We start from the raw sequence: 23,968 nt of genomic DNA on the forward strand, positions 1-23,968 counted from the left end.
GATAGCTTGCCCACTCCTCCCCCTCCTAATCCCTTATAAGCGCTCCACCTCCCTAACCAGGTGTGACTTCTCTGGCCTCTGGCAATAAGGCCACAGAACCTCACCCGGGGGTATTTAAATAAATTACCTGGCCCTTTGTTGCCTCTCTTTGCCTGCTTATTCCGGCTAGAATTTATCTTACATATGGTGCCGAAACCCGGGAGGAGTGTGAGCGTGAGGCCCCGATCGGCCATCAGTGGCCCCGCCCCCTTCTTCCTCGACCCAGGACCTCAGCCTGCTCTCCGCTGCATAGATTATTTTCTGGTGAGTCCCTCAGTTTCCCCCACTCTGCTTCCCTTCCTAACTCCGTTTCACCTGGTCCATCCGAAATCGTAGCTACGTCCAGGTCCGGGCATTCAGCCCATCTGTTGTGAGTATCCGGGATACTCGCCCCTGGCCCTGCGGTGGGGGAGACATCCCTCACCCAGGCTCCCAGGCCATCTCCCCTGACTTAGTGTACTTGGGATGCTGGGTGCTCCTCTTAGTGGGATATTTTTTGGGAAGTGGTCACAGACATGAGGAACCAGCCCATGAAATCAGAGGCTCAGATCCCGCTGTGGTGTCTCATTTCTAATCTGGCTACTCTATATTTGTCCCGGGAAGTCCGCACACGGAAGTTAGTCTTCCTTTGCTCTGAGGCCAGGCCTCAGTATCCCTTGGACAACCAATCTCGCTGGCCCCCTGAGGGAACTTTTGATTTTAGCCTCCTCACTGACTTAACTAATTATTGCCACCGGAGCAGAAAGTAGAATGAAATCCCATATGTGCAGGCTTTTTAGACTTTGCACTCCCATCAAAGCCTTTATGTTAAGTGTTCTATAACTCAAGTTCTCCTGGCCCGATCTCCAGTTAAAGATTGTCAGCCTCTTACTCTGCCCAGTCCTTCTTCCCTTTCAGATGTGCCAGAAAACCTCAGTCGCCCACCTCCCTCAGCTCACAATCCCCTCCCCCTCTCTCCACCACCATCTCTAAGTCCTTTGTCTTCCCACGTGTCGCCTCCATCTTAAAGTCCTGCATTCTCAACCATGCTGTTGTCCTACTCTCCTCTTCTGGTGGCTGCACCACCCCCTCCCCCTCTCCTTCCACCCTCACCGCCCTCTTCCCCCACCAGAACACGCCCCTCCCGCCCTCTAGTTCCAGAAGCCACAGACAAGAAGCTGAGAAGAGAGACGGCAAATGGATATCAGTAACTTAAGTCTTTGTATTGGTTTGTCTATCTGTGTATATGTTTTTATGAAAAAAGTGTTGCTGACTGTAGTCGTTGTATCTCAGTTTGTACGTTTGTGTGTCTAAGTGTATAAATGAAAAATATTTTATTTAAAAACAAGCGCTTGTGAAGATTGAGCATTCTAGGAACTTCCAGAGAATCTAGTAAAAAAAAATGTTAAGCATGAAAGCTAATATGAGTTTAGCTGAGGCGGGCATGTCCTTGTTGTTATCAGCTGCCCAAGTTTACCTAAGGTCATTTAGTTCAGTGTTATCTGCTAAATCTTTTAGGAGTAAAATGCTTAAAAGCTTAGCTTTGTCTAACATTCAGTAAAAGTTTTGTAAGTAATCTAATGTAGTTGCTAAAAATAAGTAAACAAGCCTAGCAAATAAATATCTTAATAATAATACTGTATTAATGTATAACAGTATATATATATATGCAAACAGTCTGAGAATTTTTGTAGTAACCAAAATTCTTAAAGTTTGCTAAGTTAGACATATTTTGTACCTAATAAGAAATTGTGCTATAAAGCACATTTCCAAAAATGATAATATACATTCATAAATGTATCAATCTGAAGAATGCTAGTGTAACAGTTTACAGTAGCCTATTTTTCAGTGTTCACTGAAGGTTAAAAGTAATAGTTTTAAGTTCTGATCAAAACTACTTAAAGTAGTAAGGAAAACATTTCTGCATGCTAAAAAATGTCTTTTGATAAAAGAAAGTTGTAAAAAGTTTGTAGAAGAATTTAATATGGTCATGCTATATAAAATTAAAGCAAATGAGTCTCAGTATCAATTACACAGCAAAATTTGAATTTTGTTTTCAGTTAAAAAGACAAAGTTTTCTTAACTGTTAGCTCTTAATATTGAAAGACTGCAGAAAGTTCTTCTAATTGTTTTATCAAAGCAGTTTCTTATGCTTAAAGTCTCAGTGAGTTGTCAGAGTCTTTAAGAAAATGAGATCTTAATATTAAGAAAACTAAAAGCTAAACTTTGATAATAACTGTGTAACCTTTATTTGCCTTTGAAGTACTTTGTTGTCATTCTAGTTAATTAGATAAGTGTTGCTTCATAGCATCCTATAATCCTATTTAAGCAAGTGCCTTAAAACTTTCTTCTGACAATTTCCCAAAATCAAATTCAAAAAAGGTGCTTTTGCCTCTAGTTAACTCTGATATTTTCCAGAGGGCCCCTGGAACATGTCAGAGAAATTTTTTTCTCATTAGAGAAAGTATTTGACTAATTTGGCTTATTTATCTGATATATACTTACCTGCTTAATTACCTAGAAAGCACTGTCAAAGAGAATAATGCTAAACTTTGTTACTGAATGTTTTGTATTACAGAAATATCAATTTCCTTATGTCAACTGTCTTAGAGTAAGCTCTCATTAGATCTTTAACCACGGTCATTTGTAAGTCTTTTGCCATTTATAGTCACTGTTTTATTACTCCTACACTAGAAAAGAACTAGATTTCAGCAGAACAGGTATTAGTTACATAAGATTAAGTAAGCTAAGGAAGATAGTTTTGTGACTTTTTGTTTCAGATGTTGCTGATAAAGTGTTTTAAGCTTTTTCTCTTAAGCTGACAACAGTTTAGTAAATGACTGCCTTTATAAGCAGAATTGAAACTTTATTTTTCTCTCTACCTGATCCCTCCAGAATTTAAAAACTCTCAGTAACTATTTTTATATTTCATGGCAGTATAATTATTTGCACAAGTTCAATAAGAATCTGCTTTCCTTGTAAGAGGACCAATTAAAAACACTGGTTATACTACCAAGGCTTTGAGTGGAATGTCATACCTGAGAAACACATGCGTAAACTCAGATATGGACAGCTTTAAAGAACTAAGGTTGACTTTATAAAGCCAACAAAGCCCCTTGGAAGAACTGGCCTGGTACCTTGCTTACAGAGTTCCCAGCAGCCTTACCAGGTGAGTTAAGAAGGTCACTTCCTGGCAAGTGCAGGAACCTCAAGAAGAGAGGAATTCACCCAAATCTACAGGTACTGCAGGCACAACCTGATGGCAAGTCTGGCTTGGCTTTCTGGCCTCAAGAGGCCCTTAAAAGTCCAATCTGAAATTCCTTACAAAAGGTTCCAGCAAAGCATAGTTATAAGAGCCCATGTAATCAATTGCTCTTCTTGCTGCACTTATGCAAATAATCAAGCCAACTGTTAATTATTCTCTTAATCTAACTACTTCTAATAAAAATAAGGGTGATTTTAGAGAAAAGTATTGTTTCAGTAATGCAGTCTTATCTATACTAAATCCTAATACTAGTCATTGAGATGTAAACTCCATCCAGAATTCCAGATCCCTATAATGGCCTGGCTAATGCCCCTACTGGGCCCCTTAATAACAGTTTGTGGTTTACTCTTAGTTGCCCCTGTGTCCTCAGGTTCCTCCAACAGCAGCTAACCCAGATGACCCGGGTCGCCACCAACCAGATGTTACTTCACCATTATGCACCTCCTCCCACTGAACCACCTCCTTCAGCCTAATACCAGCCTCAAACCCCCACGACGCCCCTTGTCAGCCGGATGTAGCCAGATTGAGTCGTCGCCCATTATGACCAAAAGGCTGGAATGTTAGGCTGGAGAAAGGAAAAACAAGGACATGCAAACAGAACAGAGAGATGCCATAGGGGGAGAACAGACCAGACCCCAAAGTCTGTGCTGTATATAGAAAGGGGACAGCTCTCCCTGAATTTCATCCTGATGTGCCAACTAAGACCCAGATGTCAGCCTCCTCCCTCTTGGAAAGAAAAAAGTTTCTAGTTGACTATTATGTCACCTTTAGCCAATCATACCTCTCCACACCCCCTAGGATAGCTTGCCCACTCCTCCCCCTCCTAATCCCTTATAAGCGCCCCACCTCCCTAACCAGGTGTGACTTCTCTAGCCTCTGGCAATAAGGCCACAGAACCTCACCCAGGGGTATTTAAATAAATTGCCTGGCCCTTTGTTGCCTCTCTTTGCCTGCTTATTCCAGCTAGAATTTATCTTACAGTTGAGTTTTAGGAGTCCTCTATATATTCTAGATATTAATCCCTATCAAACATATGATTTGCAAATACTGTCTCCCATTCTGCCGGTGGCCTTTTTACTCTGTTGATCATGTCCATTGATACACAAATATTTTTTATTTTGATGAGGTCCAATTTGTCCATTTTGTTTTTTTGTTACCTGGGCCTTTGGTGTCATATCCAAGAAATCATTGCTACACCCAAGGCCATGATGCTTTCCCCCTGTTTTCTTGTAAGAGTTTTGTAGTTTCAGCTCTTATACTTAGGTCATTGATCCATTTTGAGTTAATTTTTGAATATGGTGTATTGTAAGTATACAAAACTTCTTCCCTTTGTGTGTGGAAATCCAGTTTTTTCTATATCATTTGTTGCAAAGACTGTCTTTTCCCCATTGAATGATCTTGGCATTGATCATTGTTAAAAATCATTTGACCATATATGTGACAGTTTATTTCTGGGGTTTATCTTTTTTTCCATTCTACTAGTTATATTTCTATCTTTTTACCAATACCACACTGTTTTGATTACTGTAACTTTCTAGTAAGTTTTGAAATCAGAAAGTGTGAATCCTCCAACTTTGTTCTTTGCCAACTTGTTGTGGCTCTCTGGGGTTCCTTGACATTCCATGTCAATTTCAGGATGAACTGGCTTCTGCAAAAAAAAAAAAAAAAAAAAAAAAATTGGTATTTTGATAGGGATTATATTGAGTCTGTGGATTGTTTTGGGTAGTATTGACAGGGACCCAAATCTTGAGCCATAATCACCCACAAGGCACCATTTGCTGACATTCTATTCACAAACTCATCCTCACCTCTGGGTTTCCTACTGATAAACATGTGTTGTGATCCTTGGTACAGGATCAAGCATAGTCCTGTTGCTCAAGCCAGCTAACCAGACCTTTTACACTAAATTAAGCTCTTGCCAATATCCTGGGAAAGTCATCTCCAGCAGCTACAAATGTCTTGGCCCAAACCACTGAACCAACTCAACTGCACAACAAAACAGCCCTCTTATGCCCTGCTCAGCCTGGAATACTCAGACACTTCAGCTAGACTTACCCCCATGAATACAGACTCATTTCTTTTTCTGCATGAATGTAAGTATTCATCCACTAAAAATGTGTTAATCACCTAATGTAATATATCAAATAACATGTAAGGCTGAGGGCACACAAATGAATAATAATAACTAACACTAAACACTTCCTATATGCCAGGCAGTGTTCTAAGTGCTTTACATCCATTATGTCATTTAACTCTTCCTGTTACCCTAAGAGGTTAGGAAACTCAAGGCCACGCCACTGAACACAGATAATGAAATTCCAGAGTTCACATGCATAAGCATAATGCTAAGCTGCCTTATAACAAAATACAGAGGAGGAGACAGACACATAAATAAAGAATTACTCTATAATGTGTTAAGGACAATGCCAGGGATATACCAGCGATTTAAGGCATTCTAGAGAAAGATTATCTACGCCAGCCATCAATGCAAATACCTTTCATGGTGCATGCTAAATGTACCCTCTGAGACGCTGGCCTCATTCCTTCCTGGAGAAAGCCCTGCCATGGCCTCTTTGTGAACCATCATCACACATACTAATTTGATCCCCTACATCAGTTACATCTCTAGAAACAGCTAGAGTTGTGTCCGCTCAGCATACCCAACCCCAGCCAGCCATGACATAGTTGTGTTGTATGCAGACTGTGCAAGGAAGAGTGAAGTCTTGCAACATCTTAGCAGCTCCACTGGGCTCAGAAAAGGCAGGAGGGCTCATCACTGTACAATGTGCAGTTCCAAACAAAGCCTGTGCCGCCAGACTTGATGAAAAGGGAAATCAGTGGTGAGCTGCCATGGGGGAGGGAGGGCAGAACAATTAGGAGGGTTCAGAGGGCCCCTGCAAACCAGGAACTCCCACAAGCCAGCTCAGCTCTCCTGCCTTCTTGCTTCTCTTTCCTTTCAGTCCCAGAGTGGTGGTTCTCCTGCAGAAGCTCAGCTGAGGACAGTGAATTAGTACGGGGGGAGGAGTGGGGAGGTATGTGACTCTCTGTGCCCTAAAGTGACTCTTTTTTCTGTGCAGCTTGGATGGGAAGTTTGGTGACACATCAAGGAAATTTCCAGAGAGATGCAGAGCACCAGTGTGGGCAGGAGCCTCAGGCATCTTGAGACAGGTAGCATTTCTTCCTTTTTTTCTCTGTGGCTCCACCTTGCAGCCTGTGTCTCAGCCAGGTTTACGGGGGCCTGTCAGGCAGGGATAATAAGGAATGAAAACCCATGGCTAGAAACTGGAAGTGTTTTTTGGAAACTCAAGTCCCTGAGATGACTGAGGGCTTACTAATCACAGTTGAAAGGGCTACAGCCCTTTGTACCACGGTCTTTCATCTCCCTGGAGAAATTACTGACAATGACACACAGCAGTTAGAATGAATTGTGAAATCAAAGAACCAGACAAGCTTCAGACAGTGTTTTCCTTAAATTACCCATACCTTTCTTTCCTAGATGGTCCAGATATGCCTGACTTCCTATGCAGAGAGGTTCTTTCTGGGCCTCTTGGTCCCAAACCTGTAGCTGCCCTGATGCTCGCCACTTGCTCTCTCCTTGGCAAGGAAGCGGCTGTGGGGCAAGGCGTGGCACAGAACTATATTCTCCAGTCTATTTAATCCCCTTGGCCACCTGATACATAAGGCTGTTTCCTGCGGATTTGCTGTGTGAGGATGGATTCACCTCTGTGATGCCAATACATTTGTAAACTCCAGAGCCTGGAGCCAGAAGATGTGGCTCAAGTCCTGGCTCCTCATGTCTCCACACTCCACCCAGGGCAGGTCCTCTAACCTCTCCGAGCCCCCTTCCCCTCGCCTGTAAAACAGAGGCATGGTCACTTCGGCGGCAGTGGCCAGGCTCCGCTTCTGGCCGGCAGCCTGAGAGTATGATGTGGCACAGCCACCTGGACCATCTCCTCTTGCCCTGATGGCCTGATCACCTGTCATAACTGCGTAATTTGAGAATGAAAGGAATAAGCCGCAACACTACCCATCAGTCTGGAGAGGGTGAGAGGGAGCAGGGAGGGCGAATGTAAGGAATAAATCAAGTGGCTGTGTAATTAATTTAGAATGACTTAAGGCACTGAACGTTGAAGAGAAACAAAAGTGGTGACATTTAATAAATGTGTCAGTCGATATCTCACTCATTCCAGCTGTCTTTTTAAATGTCACGTATCTCACAGTTCCTTTTCCTTGCAGCTGGAAGGGTTGTGCTAACAACAGCCAGTTTTAGTTTCTGCTCAGTAGGTTAGCAGGGGCACATGATTTCAGAAGCAAGGTCTCCTAGAGGGGGCAGGAACAGGAGACAATGCCCCTCACCCCTGGAGAGCTGGAGCCACAGCTGCTCCTCGGGGCCCCCAACTGGTCCGCTCTCCTGGCCCTCACCTGCTTTCCTGCCATCAACACTAAAATAGGCGTCCTCACCAAGAGAAAGGCAATCAGTAGGTTTTTATGTAGATCCCCCATTTGTGCCTCCAGACTTCTCAGAGCTTGAAGTTTTCAAGAGAAAATCTTGGCTGAACTCTGAGGAGAGAAAGGCAAGAGCTGCTTGTTCCAGAGAACCCCAGACTCAGGAATTTCCATTCTGAACTAATCGGCCCTTGGTTCAGTCCTCTATAAATACCGGCTACTGCTTCAGAGAGAAACTGGGGGAACAAACCAGCTGGATTTCACTCTGGGGAAAAACATGAAGCCAAGCAGCACTGAACAGTTTTCATTCGAACTTCACCCCCAGCCCCCAAAGTGAGCTCCCCCACTTTCAGCAGCGGCCAACCTGGTCTCTTCAACCTTGCTGGGCACCAAGGTGCGAGGAGGAGGAACAACTGAAACCCAAATGGAAAACTGGCTGGTGTTCAGCCAGCCTGGAAATTTAAGTGGCCTAGGCAGACTGAAAAGTTAGGCAACTCCAGCTCATTTAACAGAGTGCAGTTCTGCCTTGAGGCGCACAGAAGGGCTCTGGTGTTCTAGGCTGCCTGGGGAGCGGGGCTTGGTGAGCCAGCTCATGTCCAACTGCTCAGCCTTGGCCCAGCCCAGTTATGCAGGGGGTACACAGTGGCGTGCAGAAGAGAGGCCACCCTTCCACTGTCCAGTTCAGAGCCAGGTTGTGTAGGGACTCCATGCTGACCCCTGAGGGGAAGCCAAATATGCATGACTCCCCCACCTAAGTGTCCCCTCACTTGAAGCAGGGCCAAATCACTTGAACATGCACCCCACTGCCTTCTCACCAGTGCGCAAAGCCAATGGCTTACTAAAGTAAGCATTCCCGGTGCATCTATTGATGGCTCCCAGAGTGCCTCCGGCATGATCAGCCCTCCCACCCTGAGGTTCTCTCCTGACTCTAGTCTCCATCATAGGACCCATTTTGGCAGCCACCCCAACTCTCATCCACACACCTCCAGCAGTGAGAAGACCCCCAAGCCCAGTCCTTGTCCTCTCTCCAATTCTTTACCCTCTCCCTGGCCAATGTCACCCACCACTCCTTCCACCACCTCACCTCTGCCTCCCTGCTGAAGCTGATCCGCAGCTGCCACACTTCCCCGGGCACAGGCCAAAGCTCACACCTGTGAGATGAGGCCCTGGTCAGCCTGCTGAAACCTCAGCCCAGTGTTGCCCACAGCGACCTCTCGGAGCTGGCTCCCTGGGGTGCCTGCGGGCTTCAGTAGCATTGCTCCATTGGTCTCATCCTTGATACCCTGCACCCACTCCTCTGGCCAGCTAAGTTATATTTATTTGTTCTCCTGTGTTGTCTCACTGCCCTACTTTTTTCTCTGGATCCTCATTATTTCCTTCCTGGGTTATTGCTTGCAGTATAATGAGTTGTAAGACATACATATTATTTGGTGATTCAGATGACCAAATATAGATTTCCCAGGTATATTTGGTCTTCATCCATAGTTCTGAAAACACTGCAGAATCTTAAAGGTGAGATGGGGGCCTTGGCATGTTAGTAAGACTTTCGGGCCCCACCCAAGGGCTGGACGTTGAATCAGCTAATGGCCAATGATTTAGCCAATCATGACTGTGGAAGGAACCCTCACAAAAGCCCAGGAGAAGAGCATATTGCACTCTCAGATCCTGCTTTTCTGTTGGAAAGAGATTCTACCCTTGGGGAACCAGGACACTTCCATGTGCCACTGAGCCAGGCCCCAAGTTCCACGAGTATAGAAGCTCCTTTATTGGGACCTTGCCCTATGTCTCCCTTCATCAGGGTGTTAACTTGTATTCTTTGTAGTATCCTTTATTAAACTGGTAACTATAAGTGTTTTCCTGAGTTCTGGGAGTAGCTCTAGCAAATTAATCAAACCTAGTGGGCAGGTCATTGGACCCTCCAATGTGCATCCAGTAGGTAAGAAGCACACGTAACTGCCTGGGGCATGTGACCAGCCTCTGGAGTGGGGGGTGGAGAGCAGTCTTGCAGGACAGCCCTCAACCTGGGGAATCTGGTGCTGTCTCCGAGCAGATAGGGTCATAACTGAGTTCTTGGACACACTGCTTGTGTCCAAGAATTGCTTAGTGTTGTCGGGGTTGGGGAAGACACCCTCCCAAATGCACGCACACATTGGAATCAGGTCCAGGAACACAAAAGGCCTTGTACTATTACTGCTGTATAATATACTATTATTGTTGTGTTTGTGTAGGAAAAAATACACTGCTGTAGTCTCCTCTATTTAAGGTTTCCACTTCTGACTCTCCTCAATGAAGATCCATGGAGTGAAAGACCACGGAGTGAAGACCTTAGTGGCTAAGCATGGGCCATGAATCTGTGAGGATGTAAAATAAAGGTAAATTGGCAGGTTGTGCACCCTGGAGGGTACAAGCTCTATTTAAAGATGTTCAAATTCAAATTAAAAAAACATTAGGCAAACTAACCAGATGTGGCCCCTGGCCAACTACTGATCAACCCCTGAAGAGCCACTAGGTCTTCAAGTCCCTAGTAGTTTCATCACTGTAATACCTTTGGTATGCATTCCACTATTAAGCAAAAGCTTTTACTGATTTCCCTTTTGTCCATAGGGAGAAAGGAGTAATATTTGCATGAAGTTTTTTAAATTATAAAGGACTTTGCCTTACATGAAACTGGCAATGGATCAATCTGGTGTCAGGACACTTCATGGGTCTGCACCCCCATTTCCACAAGCAAATGCAACCCTTCCTCCCACCAGGCTTTACTTCTTCTGTAAGTCAGGATGCCCTCCCCTCCCCTGGGAAACCTAAACTCATCCATTCATTAAGACCTAACTCAAGACTTTGCAACTGGAAAAGGCTCCCCAGACCCCTGCAGAGGACAGCGACCTTCATACTTCCGAAGCTGTCGCTGGCACATGCTCCCTTATTAGATGCCAGTGTGCATTGTCTGTCTCGTTATTTTTCATGCACACACTTCTGTCCTCCACCAGCAACCAGGCACAAAGCTCTTTTCTTATCTGGCTCCCTCCCACTGTCTTGCATATCCAGTTGCCCCATTGTGGGGAGCCTGCCAGAGATGAAGTGCCTACCGCCAGGGAGGGGGAGGACCAGAGTCAAGTACCTAGGTTCAGAATCCCAAGCTTGTGGTTTGGAAAACAGTTGCTAGAAAACCAAGTGTAGTGGTAGCTAAAGACAGTCTTCAATAGTGACTCTCAAATTTTACTCTGCTTTTGCATCACCTGGAAAGCTTGTAAAAATGTAAATTGCTACCACAGAGATTCTGATGCACTAGACCTGGTATGGAGACTAAAAGTCTGTATTGTCAGCAAGTTGACAGGAGATTCTAATGCCACTAAAGTCCAGACCCACACATTGAGGAGCACTTGGTCCCAGAATCATAGATGGGGCTTTACCTGGAGTAGGACAGTTGAAAACCCTGACCCCGAACTCACCGGGAGGATCGTGTTCTGATTCTAGGTAATTCCACACGGCAGGCAGTCATGGAAGGTTGTGTTCACAGACATTCTTGGGATGGGATTATTCCCCACCCTGGATATGTCTGACACCCCCTGGGCAGCACACTGTTGACCTGAACAGGAAGGTGTCAGCACCAAAGGCACCCAGTCTGGAAGCTCTCCCAGTGCTGTAAAGGTCACCCCCCAACAACGATGTTACAAGTCAACCCCTACTACAGTAGGGCAAGCCGTGTGCTTCCCACTCCTGTACCCTTGCTTCCGTCACCACAGAGCAAAAGCCAAGGCAGACAAGTTCATCATGACTGAGAGCATCTGCTCCAAAGTAGGCTGACCACAGGCTGGCACAAGTGGGGACAGGAGTCAGTGACAGAGGGCTGCCCTGGGCCTGAGCTCCTCTTCCAGCCCCTATGCCCCAACCCCCAACCCAGTCTTTTTTTCCTTAGAGTCAAGCAGCATTGCCTGGGTCCAAGGGGAATTTTAGGAAGGAGACTGTAATCAGAGACTGATTGGAGCAGAAGGCAAAAGGGAAGGTGGAGGCCTGGGAGAGCACTAGCCCCACCCACTAGCCCTATGCACTGTGTCTGTGAATGGGAGGCCATCTGAGCCTCGGTTTCTCTGCCCATAAGAAAATGTCGTGAGATGACTCCCAAACTCCCAACTTCCTGCTGGGAAACTCCATGTAGGTGACTGTAGAACCTCTCAATGGACTCTCCTCCTTCCCAGACACCAGTCCTTCTGTGCCCCTCTCTTGATTATGGCACCATTGATATTCTCATCCTCAGGCCCCAGGCCTCTGAATCATTTTCTTTCTATCCTTCCCTCTCCTTGGCCCCAATCACTCATCACATTCTGTCCATTCTATGTATAGACTGTCCCATACCTGTTCCCACCTCTCAGGCCCCCTTCCCTTCTGGCCAGGGAAGTCGGGGGCACTTACTGAAGGGTCTGAAGGTCTCTCCTCTTTGACTTCTTTACCCCCTTGGGTCCCAGATTGTCTAGTGATCTTCAATATTTAAAAGAACTACTAGAAACTATATTTACCTCAATACAGCTTCCTGTACTATTAATAAATGTGCTTTGTTAAAGGGCTGAAATCAAACTGTGAGATCTGTGGGGTAAATTAATGAAAGGTATTTCCTGGTAGTGAAAGGTTGGGAGACAATCTATCCTCACATAGTCCCAGGTAGCTATCTCTCTGAAACAAAGGTGTAATGTCACTTCTCCTTGCCTTTCCCCCTCCCTCCACACCCATTCCTTAAGATTCCTAACTGTGGCATTCAAGACCAGCACCATTTGGCCCCAGGTGTTCACCTCCCCTTTCCACACAGGCTGCATTTCCCAAACACCTAGGCATTCCCACTTTGCCATGACTTTGCTGATGCTGTTCCTTGTTCTGGAGTGCTCTTCCATCCCTCCTTTGCCCCTTGAAAGCTTTCTTGTCCTTCATGTTCCTGCTTAAATGTCCTTCCTTCATCTTCCTTGAATTCTGCACCTCCCAGGCAAAAATTAATAGCTTCTTCTCTGTCCCTTTAAGGCCAATGTTTGTATCTCTTTTCTAGAACACATTACTTTCTGATGTACATTATAGTTAGGGTCTTCCCTGTCGGAGTGCAGACTGCTTGAGAGCTGATAATCTCACTGTGGCTGCACATAATAGATACTTGGCCAATGTCTGTTGGATTAATTGGAATGTGAATGAATGAGTAGGTGTCTTCTCCTATAGGCTAAAATCAATATCACTACAGTGACCCAGAATTATCCTATGCTATTCACAGAACATAGGCTCATTTCTGGGAGAAATAGGTACAGAGCATACATATTTGGAAGCTTTTCTAAGTTTGATCTAGAGTGACCACTTAGGACTACAGTGGCTATCTTCCAACAATACTAATATTAATAAGCATGGCTCTCATCTGTTAAATGGTTATGATGTGCCAGTTGCCATGCCAAGTTCTATGCATGCATTACCTGATTAGTTCTGACATCAACCCTGTGAGGTAGGTACTATAAATACCGACTCATTACATAGATGAGGAAACAAGTGAGAGAAGTCAAGTCAAGTCACTCACCCACAGCCAAGGGGAGGGCCAAGATTCAAACCAAGCTGAGTCTGACCCTCACTGCCCTATCCCACTTCTGCAGGCCTGGGAGCCCCTTCAGCCTGCCCCCCAGGGCTCCTCTTAACCAGTGAGACTGTGAGCTCCAGAAGGCACACTGGGGCCAGGCCATGAAGGACAGACCACTGCCCTGCCCTGTCCACAGTGCAGGTTCCTCCACAGACCCCTCTACGCTGCCCAGGAAACACCTTTGTTTCTGCCCTAGAGACCTGTGCCCTGAGTGTCACCAGCTTGAAAGTGCTTCTTCTGCCCCCTGCCAGCCTGCCTCCTTCTGCAAGGTGGTGTCTGGGATTGGTGCCTCCACCCATGGATGCTTTGGATATTTTGGCCAGTCCCGCTAAGAAGGTTTGAAAAGAAACTGGGCCATCAGGAAAAGGTAATTAGGTAGTGCTCCTGACAAGGTGGGAGGATCAGCAGGTGTAAGATCAGGGATGAGTCCTGGTGTGCATTTAATTAAGTGTCCCTGTTCTGTTCACACATTGAATGGCAGAGCTTGAAAAAAAAATCTCAGTCCTTCAAAACTCCAGGTGGGGGTAGAGGAAGTAGGCCAAGGGTGCCAAAAAACCCCACCTCAACCAAACTGAACCAAAACACAAAACAGAGCAGCCTGAATCCCAGGTCTTCTACTATTCATATCAACCTTTGATTATGAAAAAACAACCGAAAGAGGACAGAAAGCGCCCTGGGGAGACAGGGCCCTGGGCAACAAGGGGCACACAAAAGGGCTGGAGGAGGGGGAAGGAAGGCTTAAAAATCAGGCAAGAGCTGGAGTCATCCTATTTAAATTCTAACAAGGCCACTATTCAGAGATAACAAAGGCCACTGTGTTTAATTAAGGGTATAAATGGTAGAAATATGAGACAGGAGCTTTTACGAGCTGTTAATGAGGTGGATGGGAAACCTCTAAAAATAAAGGGCAAGTTGAAAAGCTAATTAGGGGTGCAAAAATAAACAGAGGGTGTCGATTTGAGAGAAGTTGGCTGCAAAGGCTCCTCCAACATGTCCTCAGGCCAAAGAGAGAGAGGCGCCCCCTTACAACCCCCCCAACCCCCTGCCACAGGCTGCTGTCTGTCCTTCAGGCCTCTTCTCCTTCCTAGACTTTCTGGAATGATAATGGGCCCCCCCAACCCCAACCAACCAAAGCTCTGGGGGGCGCGCTATGCCTTAGTTAACAGGGAGTCCCCAGAGAGACCTGAGCAAGTACTACAGCATGAGAGACCTTAAGAGCCATGTGATAAAAGTCAGTCTGGCTCCTGCCTTTGAGCTGATAGGAGCTGTGCCTAAGTGCGTGGGTGCATGGACACACACACACACTTGCTCACCATACACACACACACACACTCCCACCCATCAGTCCAGATCTGCATCCAAGGCCAGGTGATCGTAGGTAGAGAAGTAGGTGGTTGCTAACCTTCCAGTGGCTTTGAGCTGTTCTCCAAACCCTCAGCCCCGCCTTGCCCCCCAGTATCTCCCTATTACTGCTTTAACACCACCTCATTCCGATGACATTCTGTGGTCAGATAAATTTGGGAAATTCTTCCCATAATATGCCCCTTGGGGAGATGCACATTATTAACACATTTAATGCTCTGTGAAGAACTGTAGTAAAAAAGTCTCTGTGTTTATTTAAGTCGGCATTTCCTGAACACCTGACTATGTTACCTTTTTTCCACAAAATACCATTTACCATTTCTCTCCTCTAAACAAACCCCTCTAAAATTTGGGGGTACTAAACAGTCTGAGAGACTGAGGGAACTGACCTTGGGAGGGGTAACTTTGGAGCACAGCCCCCCCACTTCAAGGATAGGACATCAGTGGTTTCCCCAAAGATACTGTACAGCAGCAGGCTGGTCATGGGTTGTGGGGGGCCAGGGAGGAGGAACCCACAAAGGGAAAGGAGGGGCTCTGGGATAAACAGCCCTCATCTCATTTACTTCTGTCACTTTTTTTTTTTTTAGTATGGGGCAATGACAGTTCTTAGAGTTACAAAGTGGTGGCCACCTCAAAGGGAGAATGAGGCCTTAAAAAGGGATGCTCACTGCTGTTGCTATAGGCTATTGTGACCTAGCAAAGCGACTACCCCTTTCTATCACCTTTCCTCATTTGTAGAATTAGGATAGTAATAATAGCTCCCTCACAAAGGTAGAAGAGTTTAGAAGGGTAAACAAAATATACACACAAGCACTTTGTGTCTTTTAAGGCATGCAATGTAAAGTAGTTATAATGCCCAGACTAGCAACGTTTTCTCTTTCCTCTACATCTTCCCTGGGTGATTTCAACCACTCCCAGGCAGGGTCTTGGTTCCATAGAAATGTAGATGGGCCCCCAAACCATATCTCCACCCAGATCTCCCCTGAACTCTAGATTTCTGCTACAGTTTAGGATTTATTGTAAGAAATCAGAAATCTAATGAGCTCCAAGGACAGAAAATAAAACATTGTCCAATCTGAGAGGATCTAGGCTGAACACAGGGGAAACCCATCAAGAGAAGCAGCAACTCTGTCTCTGCCTCTCTGGGGTCTGATTTGTTCTCTCCCACACCACCAGCTTCCTCTTCCTGTTCATTATCCCCCAAGTGCATAGGAGCCCAACTCCAGAGCCCACTCCAAATGGCAATAGACTCCATGTCTCCTTGTTCAAATGCTGGGAGACAGAGCCTGCTTGGATGAGTCTAGTCCATTCAACCCACACAACAGAAGTCACAGGATGGACGGCCCTGGGTTAGGTGTCCACTGCAGGTCCAACAGTGATGGCACTAAAGAGAGAGGGGATTCTGTGGCATGTATAGCCATCCCTTCCACGACCACTGGACAGGGCAAATAATGAAAGTGTGCAAATTTCATTCTTCTGCTTGCCTACCTGGCACACATAAACTTTTCCCTATCCAGACATTTCCTAAGATGCTCTAATCTAACTTGATCACATTTACAACTACAAATCATACATCTCCCCACCAGAAACAGTGTGAAGCCGCCTTCTGTCCCTCATTCAGTCCATGAGTATCATGAGGCCATCTCAAAGGTTGCTTGCTTGCCCCAGAATCCACAATATTCCGTTTCTATCCAATCCTCCTTGAGTTTTGTGAGCTCCTGTCCAAATATGACTGCTCACTTTCTTACAATATATGAACTAAATGGTAAATTTAACCTCTGCCATCTCCCCATGGCATATCCACCAGAGGAGCAAAAGCAGGATGACAGCAGGGGGAAAATCATTTACTTAGAAAAATAGAGGAAAGAAAAAGATCTCTGGACAAGAACCATGCAGTAGCTCCTGCTCCAAGAGTATACCAAATCCCGAAGAGGGGACCCCTGGCTGGCACAGTCAGGCCAGTATCCTTGGGAGGCTGCCTGTTCTTAACCCAAATGACTCCTGAGGACCAGCCTGCAAATCTTCTGTTTAGAACCCATGGTCGGCTTCTTCAGTCTGGCTGTCCTCCTAATGGTGGATTTCATATGGTACAGAAGGGCTGTAGCTAAAAGGCACCAGGTATGTCTCTCCTAATCTGTATTTCCTTATCCATATTCCAACCCTAGCTGTGAGACTTGTCTCTCAGTGGGAAGGTCCTTCTAATTTTGTGGGGAAGGCAGATTGAGATATGCCTGGAAGGAGCTTGTGAGGGTGTCATGTTCCCCAGCAACTCCTTTTCCTCCCAAATAATTATTTTCCATTGGCCTGAGCATCCATTTTTGTCAATCAGAGCTTTAACTTTGGCACTACAAACTCAATGAGGCCCTTTGGTAAGGCCCATTGGTTTCTGGACTTGGCTCTAAGTAATCGGAGAGCTCCAGCTACAGGCAAAATGGGCTTCCTGCACCAGAGTTACATAACCATCTGCTTTTCTTATTTGCTCATAGGTGGGCATTCTGGACAGGAGACTGTCTCTTTGCTGCTGTCCAATGGGTAAGACAAAGGGAAATGTGCGTCTAAGGTTATAAGCAATAAATAATCTACTTCGTTATCTTTGCATTCAGGCATCAAGCTCCCAAAGATTCACCTTTGGTGTATGTATGGGCTAGATTTCAAGGGATAATAGATGACAACTTAGTTGTGTTTTTAGCAAAAATCACAGACTACAAACTTCCTATGCTGTAATGAAAATTTATTTATTATATCTCATTCCAATGGTACCACAGCTAGACTCATGTTTTAATGCTCTTCATTTGAAACTCTACTCCTGGTAACAATTTCCATTCTGATTATCATTTTTCCAGTTAAACACTTAACATACCTAAAGTAAAAAAATTACTTTAAGTTCATGTAGTATTTAAACACATATAAATGCATTTATATATGTATGTATGCATATGTGTGCATGTATATATATGGCTCAAGGAAACTAAAAGTAAAAATTAGAAAGTAAACCAAGCATCTTCTCTTTCTCTGCCTCTTTCTCTCTTAGGGGTGGTGACGTGGTCACCCAGGTCTTCATCAATGTGAGTTGGTTCCATCCTCTTTTATTTTCAGCCTTTCAGGAAGACAATGGAGGACCAATTCACTGCCCTCTCAGCAACTTACACATGGCCCCAAAGGCTGCTACCATGGCCCCTGACTCTATAAGACCTTCTGACGCCAATGTCCTTTAATGACTGGCAGTACTCAGTGTTTGCTGAAACTCTTCCAGAGACAAAGCATGATTGGTGTGACTCATTTGTTTGAGCCAGACCACACACAGGAAGTTACTGGTCAGCCAGCATATTCACTACCTTGATGTGTGACATCCATTCCACTTCTAGTTAGCACTGGCAGTCATGTGAGAACCATGTAGCCTGCAATTCTGCCCCTTCCTGGAGTTACAAGCAGCCAAGTATCAGGAAGCAAAGAGCAGAATATCCAAGTACTATGTAATTCTCTACATAGACTCCACACGCCCTGAAAACGAGTCACAGCCCAAGTGGGAATTACCTTTATATACGGCAATCCTCCTCTTGCCATGATCCTGATCTGAATAAATGGCACCACCATCCATATAGTTAAGCTAGAAATGAAGGTGTTACCCTTCACTGTCTCTTCTACTCTAATAACCGTATCTGTTTAAACAAAAAATTTTATTGATTTTACCTCCCAAATATCTCTTGACTCCATCCACTTTCCTTCAACCCTCCAGCATTACCTTAGATCATGCTATTGTAATCTCTTAACTAGTGCATCCCAGTAGCCTTCTAACTCATCTTCCTCAGTCTTTCCTTTCCCAAATATTCCCTAAATGACTTTCAGACAAATCTGATCATGTCACTCTCATAACCTTTCAACAGTGCCTCAATGTCTCAAACCCTCCCTAATCCAGCTACTGCTTTCTTCTCCAGCCCTACTGCTTGACTTTACATTTAGAGCCATACTGAACCACTTACAGTCCCAGTCTCTCTTTGGCTTAGTTTTGCATGTGCCCAATACCTCTTCTAGGAGATCTTCCCTAACCTCTCTTAGTCTAGGTTAGATGTGTTTTCTGTGCATTCTCATCAGGAGCTTAGCATTACTATAGTTCTTATCACTCTGTATAGTAAGCACCAATTGTTGTATCTCTACACCACAAGACTTAAGCTCCTTAAAGGCAGGGACTGTCTTATTGATCACCGTACTTGGCATATACTCAGTACAGGTTTGTTGAATAAAAAAGACATACTTACCTGTCACTGTATATATACCTTCCAACTCCTATAGACATTTCTTTGTTATTACAAGGGTTGCTAGCTTTTGCGCAAGCTCTTACAGTTTGTAAAGGATATTCACAAGTCATGCCTCATTGGATTGTCCCAGCAAACCCCCTACCCTGGCACAATGACAAGTGGGTAAAATTGCAATATTTCCAGAATCTCTCACCTGGAATCTCCATACCACTAGGTGTTTCCAAGGGGTGGAGAGAAGTAGTCCATGTCCATATCAATAGGTAGGCCTTTTTGCAGCCAAATTGTGGGAGACATGGGTGAGCAGAAGTGGACAACTGCTTGTAAGCAATAAATGGGTTTCTCCCACTTTATTTCTCCCTTTGACTGACTAATTTCAGTTTCAAAGGTAATTTTCCCTAGGCTGGGAAAATGTTTTCCCTCTGGAGTTACAACAAGAAAGAAGGAAGGGAGGAATGTTACTTTTATTTACCTAAGAAGAAAATATGATTCAAGTGTATAAAGTGACTTGCCTGATGGTGAGTGTGTAGGGGTGGTTCCTACTGGGGAAATCTGTAAGTGATAGCTGGGGACAAGGTGCCAATCTCTGATAACAAAGAAAGAGCATGAATAAACATGTTGTAAGGAAAAATATTCTATGAGTAGTGAGCTTTGAGACCCTAACTCAGGAGATACAAAGTTGAGAGGACAATGCAGAACCTATTCCAGGAGCTTACAGCTGCCACTTGGACACGAGGGAAGGAAAGCTTTGTGTTTTAACCAGTAGAGTGGATATTATGGTCTTAAGGGATGGTTTATGGTGTTCTCTAATGGCAGCACACATGGCTGGGCTGAAACAAGGACTAGATGCAACACAGCAGGCTCAATAAATGGCCAAAAGTTTTTGGATGGGAAAGGTTAGGTATAGGGAGATTTGATTTTCTAGAGAAACATGGGACAACGTAGGCCAAGCAGAGGCAGGGAAAGAAGGGTCAGGGAGGATGCTAGGACACAGAACAGCTGAAGCAGCTGCTGCTTATTAGGGATGAGGTCTGCCTCTCATACAGCACCATCCCGACTGTGCTCCAAGCACCATTCAGAGCCTCCTTTCTTAATGATCAATAAGAGCCCTTTGGGTTTGTTAATTTTTCCTTTTTGTTTATTTTTTTGTTGTTGTTGGGGAAGATTGGGTTTGTTTGTGTGTGGGGGGGGGAGTGTTTTAGTGCCAGGACATCAGAGCACTTTGTCAACCAAAAAAATGCTTCACTAATAGGGAAAATACCCAGGCAAAAAAGACCTGGATCCATTAACAAGATTATTTGCAGAAAACCCACACCACTGATAGATCCACAGTGACAGACGCACATCTCCCTTTGTTTTACCCACTGGACAGAAAGGAACAGAAAAGAGTGACACAAGAAGGAGCTACCAACAAACAGCTTTGCCTCTGGGCAGATCGCAAGCAGTCAGGAGTTTGCTGGGACCAGTATTTGTGACTAAATTAAAGCTGGATTAGAGCTCCCTAAATGTTGATGTAGCAGTTCTAGGAGCTAAATGGGTGTCTGCATAATTGATCTAACCAAGAGTAAATTGGAGATCTGTTTCTGGGCTCCACAGCTGAAACACTTTTGTATGGCCTAGAGTGGAAAAGCAATTACTCCAGCCCTGTATAAACTAAGGATTTTACTTGAAGACTGAGGACCACAACTAACGGGAAGTGGTTTCTTCCAGTTGCCCACTTTGTAGAATTACAGAATTTCCTGCTATTCCAAACTTTTAAAGCCAGCCCTCCAGTTCCCTCTGCTTCTTTGTTAGCTCCACAGTGGCACTGCTCAGCCTCCCAATCCCAGAACATAAATTGGACATGAGATAAATAATTCGGAGAGTCTTAGTTCCCCATTTTCCCACCCCAACTCTATTGGGGATTAATTTGGGAATACAAAACCTGGGGAAAAGGGGGCTCCCTCATTGTTCCCAAGCTCAGTCTTCCCAGGCTTCCTGTGGTTCTTATCCATCTCACCCAGGCTACTACCATATTCCGCACATCTGACCTGCAAGCTCTGTTGGCTTTCTCCAACATCATGCTCTTCAGTTCCATCCACCCCTGCTGCCACCCCTACCCTGAGCCACCATCTCCTCTCTCCTTTCTTTGGATTACTGTGAAGGCCTCCGAACTGGTTCTGTTTTCACTCTTGCCTCCTGCAATCCATTTTCCACCCAACGGCCAAATTCTTTTCTTTGTAACTTTTAATATGAATTTTTAAAAACATAACTAAGTAGAGAACATAGTATAATGAAGCCCTGGTTATTTATTTATTTATTTATTGTGTGTGTGTGTGTGTGTGTGTGTGTGTGTGTGTGTGTGTGTGTGTGAAATATATTAAAGCAAATCTTAGATATTATGGCATATTGCCTGGGCATTATGCATCTCAGACTAATACAGACTTTCTTTTAAATTAAGGATCATGCTATTTTCACACTTAACAAAATTAACAATGATTATTCAATATTCTCTGGTACCAAGTCTGTATTCAAATTTCCTAGTTTGTCTCAAAGATCTCTTTTCACAATTCATTTGTTTAAATAAGGATCCAAACTTGCATTCCATTGAAGGCTCTTTTATTCTATAATAGTCCCTCACTCCTTGGTTTCCAGGCGATTGATTGAGCTCTTCAAATATAAATCAGATCAGGTCATTTCCTGCCTAAAATCCTCTAACAGTTTGAATAAAACCCAAACCCTCACCGCACCCAAGGCTCTGCAAGCAGCCAGCTCTGCCCACCACTGGGTGTTGTCTCCTCACTTGCTCAGTTTCAACCAGCCTCAGGGGCGTTCCTGGAGCACCAAACCTGCTCCCACCTGGGATGCCGTGCAGTCCCTGCTGTTCCCACTGCCTACAGTGCTTTCTCCTCCCCCAGTACACACACACCCAGATCTGGCAGAACCTGCTCCTGGTCCTTCAGGTCCCAGCTCCCACTGCCACCTCCTCAGAGATGGACGCCTGTGGGATCACACATTCTAAATCAGCTCTTCTTCCCCAGGCCGCTGTCTACCGCATCACCCATCTTCATCTCTTCATGTGGTTTATTGCCATTTGAAATTATCTTCTCTTCAATTTGTTTACCTTGTAACAGGACATTAAAACAAATGTCCAACAAAACACCAAGAGACAATAGATGTAAAATTTCTAAGCTAGGTAGTCATATGCAAAACCTACAAAGAAAATGGTCAAGAACATTTCATGACTGTTGGTCCCCTCAGCCAGATCAGGTATATAAAAAAGAGGTAAGACAATGAAGGAGGGATTTATAGAGGATTTCTTTGGAAGGAATTGCTGCCGTCTTGAGAGAGCCTACTCCTTCCACCCGACGGGAAGGGGGAAGGCGGGGAGTGATACCTGCTTCAAGCCAGGAGAGAGAGGGGCTTAGAAGACCACTTAGCGAGCTTACCATGGGTTCTCTCCACTGGACGAGAGGGGCAGAGGGCTCAGATGTTGGACTTGTGCCTCACTCTCACTTGAGAAAGCCAAAGTGGTTAGCCTGGGAAAGCAGGTTACACGGGGCTGGGCTGGGTTCAGTCTGCACTTCCAGACCCTGTTGGGATGAGACACACTTGAGTATTTCCTGTGGACCAATTTTTCCCCTCAAGAAAAACCAGAGAGGTATTATCTTGGGTCCTGCCCAATGAAGGACTTCTTGGCCTATGTGGGAGAGCACATGAAAGCACTGGGGAGCTAACTTTTGGCCAGTTAACCTCTGACCAAAGAGGGATGGGAGCTGATGATCAATGCTTTCTTTCCTTTCTCCAGATAGACAGTCCTGAGATGTCACCGCAAGGGACAGTTCTCTTAGCTGAGTAGCTTGAGGCCCTCTCAAGGCATCAGAAGTAGCCTTGTCAAGAAGACCTTAGCAGTAAGTCCGCTTGGTCAAGAGCTCCTTTATTAAAGTAGTGCTTAGATGGGTACTATCCATGTTTGCCCCTGTTACATTCCTATGTTTGTGCTTCTAAATCATTAAAATTGCTATTATTACATCATGAAGAAGGCAGTATTTTGAAAAATTATTAATACTTTTCTCTTTGGCCTTTCAGAGAATATGACCTTTCCTTTGGTAGCCCCAAACATCCATCCACCTGGGGAGAGATCAAATTGTCACCAAAGAATGAAAAAAAGAAATAAAGAATTAATATTCTTCTGTTGACATTTAAAATGAGTTTCTTAGCAAAACATTAATCTTTAGATCCATGTTATTGTCTTGAGAGCATTAGAATTGCCGACTGGCTACAATGACAGTCTCAGAGGCATAAAATCTGGGCTCAAATCCAGGTTCTACCATTTACCAGTTATATGACCTTGAGAAAGTTACTGAATTTCTCTCTGACTTCGTCTCCTTATCTGTAAAAGGGGAGTAACAATTATGCCTACCTTAGAGAATTGTTCTGATAATTTAACAAGTTAATACACATAAAGCATGCATTCAGTAAATTGGATTACTTCTAAGTACAAAGCATGTAACACTCAGAAGTAGTTAGAAAGTGTCTGGAACATAGTAAGTATTCAATAAACATAGGCTATCATTTTCAAAATTCCTTTACCTTCCTCTTTAGTTCATCAAGAACCAACTCTTAGAGTACCAGTGAAGCCATGAAGCTTTCTCTGTAGTAGGTGAAGGGTACAACACAGAGAAAGTGATGAAAGCCTTTCTTTTGGGTCCTGAGGGATAATAGGGAGAGGAGGTGAGGAGAGAGAGAAAGGAAAAAAACCTCCCCCTCGCCCACCTGCCCCCCAATGCACGCCCCCGTTGAGACTGACCTTCTGAAACACCCAGAAAATGAAAAGCACTAAGGATAGACACCTCATGTGGCAAAGCATAGATAAGGAGGGTCAAGCAGCATGTCAGGCAGAAGCGGGGTCTAGAGAAGACTGTGAGCAGACCACCAGGGTTGGGGAGCCACTTGGGGGACATGACAGAAACTCAGAAGGCTCTCCACCCAGCCAGGGCCTCTGAAGGGAGGCTGAGTTAGCCAGGCTAGGGACCACACCACAAA

At 44.8% G+C, this 23,968-nt stretch overlaps 1 long non-coding RNA gene across 1 annotated transcript; it reads right to left on the reverse strand.

Moving 5' to 3' along the window:
- Nucleotides 1-4,577: 4,577 nt before the first annotated feature.
- LOC140848721 (uncharacterized) lies at nucleotides 4,578-23,968 on the reverse strand. Its single transcript, XR_012129832.1, has 3 exons — nucleotides 23,516-23,968; nucleotides 22,372-22,515; nucleotides 4,578-4,931 (listed from the first exon to the last, which is right to left on the reverse strand). It is a non-coding gene; the product is annotated as an uncharacterized lncRNA (long non-coding RNA).

Source organism: Manis javanica, chromosome 4 (genome assembly GCF_040802235.1).
Source record: "Manis javanica isolate MJ-LG chromosome 4, MJ_LKY, whole genome shotgun sequence".
Taxonomy (NCBI): domain Eukaryota; kingdom Metazoa; phylum Chordata; class Mammalia; order Pholidota; family Manidae; genus Manis; species Manis javanica.